Source organism: Spinacia oleracea, chromosome 4 (genome assembly GCF_020520425.1).
Source record: "Spinacia oleracea cultivar Varoflay chromosome 4, BTI_SOV_V1, whole genome shotgun sequence".
NCBI lineage: Eukaryota > Viridiplantae > Streptophyta > Magnoliopsida > Caryophyllales > Amaranthaceae > Spinacia > Spinacia oleracea.
The window spans coordinates 106069400-106074702 of NC_079490.1; the positions used below are offsets into that span (position 1 = coordinate 106069400).

General features: G+C 35.9%; 1 pseudogene; it reads left to right on the forward strand.

The window, feature by feature from the left end:
• Positions 1 to 316: 316 nt before the first annotated feature.
• Positions 317 to 4785, forward strand: LOC110797592 (ferredoxin-dependent glutamate synthase, chloroplastic-like; annotated as a pseudogene).
• The last annotated feature ends 518 nt before the right edge of the window (positions 4786 to 5303 follow it).

Here is a 5303-nt window from a genome sequence, read left to right on the forward strand (position 1 = left end):
TACAACATGTCCGATAATTGTCATGCTTGTTAGTTTGTGGTTATGGTTTTGGAATGGAAATTAATAATCACCCAATCGATTATACCCTTTTATTGTTTACAATCACTACTACAAAAATGGCGTAAGTAATCATTGCTAGGGCACCGCATAAGTCACTTATTAGGTTTCTTAGATAAAGAAACCAATTATGTTAGAAGTGTGGTTCTTTGGAAAAATATAAGAAACCTAATACCTAAAAGATATGGTTTCTTAGATATATTATATTTAAGAAAGAATCAATGGAACCGGAGATCTTTCAAAACCAGTTTCTCAGTCATATCATAACCCTTAAAAAGCAATAAAGTAGTAAAAAAAAATTAAAAAATTAAGATAAAAAAAATTAAGAAAACCGCCTACTCCATTGAATATCGGTCTTCTTGTCCTTCCCTGGCTTCAAAACCCTTAGTCTCTACTGTAAAGACTCTCAACATAATAATACTTCGTAGATCATAACCTGAGCAGCGAAAGCAGCCTACAAAAACCTTCACACGGATGCGATTCCCCTCACCCGACGGGGCTTTCTTTCACCGGCGGGCGCTCCCCTTCTCACGACGAATTTTCAATTTGAATTTCAAGGTATCCTCTCAGTGATATTGCTTCTTGTTTGTCTTCCATTGCGATTTTAATTTATTTGTCTCTCCTCTCCAATTTTATAGTTTTAGTTCTTTTTTTCATATTCTGAACGTCTATGGTTTTAAAAGTTTCTTTGCAATTTAATTTTATCGTTTGGTTTGTTCTATTTATATTATTGGTTTAGATCTGTGCAATTTTCATTTCACTCTTTAAATTAGGTTTTGATTTGTATAGATTGAGTATATACTATATATCGTTAATTTGTGCTTTTTTTTTGTGTTTTTAAAATCGTAATTCGTTTCAATGTAACTTCACGTTTTGTCAGAATTCGAAGGTAGTTTATTGGATTTAAGTGATTATTGATTAATAGTGAAATTCAGGGGGTAGGGTGGAACTTATATTTTTTTTTAGGTTAGAAAATATTCTTTCTGTTACTCTTATGATGTTGGCAGCATAAAACAATAGTACACTTTAGTCATTGTGATTTTCCTGACTCAAATAGAGGTTCATTTTGGAAGAAATCCCCTGATATTGGATGATAATGTATCTATTAGATAGGGCTTTCATGACTCCTCTTGTGTCATTGCTGTCATTGTTGTACTGTTACTAAACTCTTTATGAAGGAGTGAACTGTAACGCCATTTGGAATTTAGCTATTGTTCCTCCTTGTAATGTAGTTCAGAAGGTGTCTTTTAAAGCGCCGTCATCAAGCCAAAAAGTCAATTACCTCCTCAGCAACATACAGGAAGAAGTTCACCAGATCACCGGGCACACCAGGAAACCGGGCTCATAATTCTTCTCTCTAAAATTAATTTATGTGAGAATGTAGTTGTAAGAAACGACAGCCACTGGAGAGATAAGCGATTTTAAGTGTACAAACAAACAAAACTATGTATACCTGGCTAGCAACACCAACAGGGCAGTTGTTCGTGTGGCAAATGCAATCCATAACACAACCAGTAGCTATCATTGCCAAAGAACCAAAACCATACTCATCAGCACCCATTGCCGCAGCCATCATGACATCAACCCCACTTTTTAACCCTCCATCCACTCTGAGAATGACCCTCTCTCTAAGTCCATTTGAAATAAGGATCTGTGTAATATTTAGTTAGTAAAATTAAAGAGACATTACAGAACCAACAAGACACATTTTGGAACCTTTCTATACTACACCAACCTGGTGGGTTTCTGATAGTCCAAGTTCCCAAGGACCACCCGCATGCTTAATAGAACTTATTGGGCTGGCTCCAGTCCCACCATCATGCCCTGATACCTGCAAATCAAGCTGTGAGTTAACTCCTGTCCTAAATTGAAAGTTCAAAACACATAAGATATATTGTCCCAACGCAGTATAGATACTACAAGATTTCAGGAAATACAATAGTTTCATTTATCATGTCAAACTACATTTGTTCTTGTCATATAGTGCAACATCCTTCTCATCAGTAGCTCCCCAAATAAAAAAAATCGTCAATCTTCTTAAATCTACTAGAGCAATATAGTATTTTATTGGTCTCCGGAATTACTAAAAACAATAGGTTATGTTCATTCTACATGAAACCATAATTAGTAAGTGTTGTCAACTCTCCAAAAGAACAATTGCAGTAATAAAAAAAACAAAACCAAAAGCTGCTTCCAGATCAAAATATGCTATGAGCTATGGGCAAAAAAAAAAAATCTCTGATATAAAAATAAATAAATAAATTGAGCTGACTTCTACAGTAATGACATGCAATCACTAAACTAAGATCAGTATATTAAGAGAAGAAGTCTCACATTAAAAATCTATCACTTTTCTTTTGCATATGTATCCTTACTTCTCTAAGTGTGGTGTATCGTTGTTATCCAAGTATTGTGGTGATACAGTTAATTTGAATATTATCCTCGTGGTGGCCAACTAATTAAAATTCCAAGATCTCTTGAAAAGATAACATGGAATGAACTTAATTCAGGTACTTCGTGATCTTCAGGAGTTCAAAAGTGATCGGGCGCCAATTTCTGTTGGTAAAGTTGAACCTGCTACATCTATTGTTGAACGCTTTTGTACTGGTGGAATGTCCCTTAGAGCTATCTCTAGGGAAACACACGAAGCAATTGCGATTGCGATGAATAGGTTGGGCGGAAAATCCAACTCAGGAGAAGGTGGTGAGGTATTCACTTTCTTCTATGAAAAACTTCCCCTGCTTAACGATCTTTGCGCTTCTGTTTTATGTTATGTTTTTTACAATATATGTCCTCTAGTTATTGACCGCATTCATTTTCTCAGGATCCAAGAAGATGGCGGCCCCTGACCGATGTGGTTGATGGGTATTCGCCTACTCTGCCTCATCTTAAAGGTCTTCAGAATGGAGACACATCAACTAGTGCCATCAAGCAGGTGACTTGATATTATTAGCTATTTCCTTGAGCTGTTGTAACTACAACGATTCTACTAATGTACTAATTGCCTCAGATGACCACTTGTAGAGTCTCAACTTTTTAGTGCCATGAAGAAAATCCTGCCAAGTTCTTGTGGAAAGTTGATATGCAATTCTTTAACAGTTGGATCCTTTTGCTTTCTCCAGGTTGCATCTGGGAGTTTTGGTGTCACTCCAACATTTTTGGTTAATGTCGATCAATTAGAAATAAAAATTGCACAGGGTTCTTAGCCTGGTGAAGAGGGTCAATTGCCTGGAAAGAAAGTTAGTGCATATATTGCCCGATTGAGAAACTCAAAACCTGGGGTTCTTCTTATCTCTCCACCACCTCATCATGACATTTATTCCATTGAAGATCTTGCACAGTTGATTTATGACCTTCATCAGGTAAACACCTCTTTAATTGGATGTCATAAAGAATCTTTGACAAGTGAATGGAGCTTTAACTCATTATTGAAATTATATAGATTAACCCAAAGGAAAAGGTATCAGTTAAACTAGTAGCAGAAGCTGGGATTGGCACAGTTGCCTCTGGTGTAGCAAAGGGTAATGCTGACATTATTCAGGTATCATGCCCTTTCTAATATTTATGTTGTTGATCATACTATTGCTATGAATTTCCCATTTTTTTAGACCGGCTCTTCTCCTTTCTTGTGCTTACAGATTGGTTCCCCGGATTTTGTAATTATATGCTTTTAGAATGTTCTGAATCTTTTGATGGATGGATTTCACCCGTTACTTAAACATCGGAATAAACAGAAACATATTGTAATAATAGATGGAAAGAAAAATAAATTATGCAATCAAGTCATGGTTAGATGGTGAGTGTGTAACAAAGTGCTTTTATAGTTCATATCTGTTGAACTGGTATAGTCACTGGTGAATTGTAACCTGCAGTGACAAGGGTGTAATGGCATTGTGTATGCACAATGTGGCGGTGCCAAAAATTTCTTAATCCGCTTCCACTCCTTCAGGGGTGTCAACAAATCTGCACATCATGGGAAAATCGATGCCGATGCTGCAATGTTACATTTTACTGTCTTTTAAACTCACTGTATTGTTGGTCGAGTTGCTAATAAAAGACGTACATTAATCTATAACAATTTACTATATCCAGGTTCATTGATTCTGATTATTTTCCAGCAATGAAGCATGCATAGTGTCTTCATCTTTCTTGTGTCCTGAATGCTAATTCATTTTGCACCCTTAAAGGCCACTGCATTAAGGACATTGTTTGCTAAAATCATTCTTTTTGTATTGATGAACAAAATTTTGTATGTACTCTCCTTTTTTATTGAAGCTTGCATTGAATTTCTGAGGTCTTTTCTCACACATTATTGTTAATTGCAGGAAGTTTTTCAAGACTATAGGAGAGTTCGTAGAAGCTTAGGAGTTGCTCAGACCCTAATGGTTGCAGCCTGCCTAGGGGCATGTGGTGATCAGTTATCCTGTCATCATGGTAGTAGAGAATGTGTTTGAGACAACATATCGATCTGCATAAGAGAGTTTGTGTTATGTCAACTTGAACTTGTGATCAGAGTTTGGAGAATGTTATGTTACATTAGTTTTATTTAATTTATTGCTTTGGAGAACAAGAAGTTGCTATATTGACAGTTTCGATAATTTTTGTGCATATGTATAGAGTTGTTGGATTGTTATTATACCATTGGATATTGGATGGAATCTAACCGATACCATGTAATTTGAAAATATATTATCTGCCAATAATTTATTGGTTGTTAGCGTCCATTTAAAATTTAATTAAGAACAATTTAAAAAATCAAAAAAATCCATTTCTTAGACTGCACACGTTCATACCAGAGGAGTGTCAAAGAAACCGTAGATGCTTAAAATACAGTCTCTTACAAAAATCAAAGGAACCACACTTTGTAATGAAGTGGTTTCCTAGTACAGTCATAGAAACCGCATATTTCATCAATTCGGTGCCTTATTCTTTGTATTTAAATTCACAGGAAAGGATCTAAGAACCCAGTTTTCTGTCAAAATCGGTTTCTTACATATATCAAAGAAACCAGACGAAAATTCTGGTCTCTTATGGTAAGTGACCTACTACCTAGGCACCGTATAAAGTGAGGTTTCTTTGCCTTGTTTTGCCCGGTTTCTTAGGCTATTTTTGTAGTAGTGAATGCACATTGATATTGATGATGAAGGAGGTTAATGAAAGGGCGGGTATGACGTCCACATTCTTACCAACGGTGAGTTCATTATGAAACATGCCAATCTTCAAATAGGCGACAGGAGATTGATTTT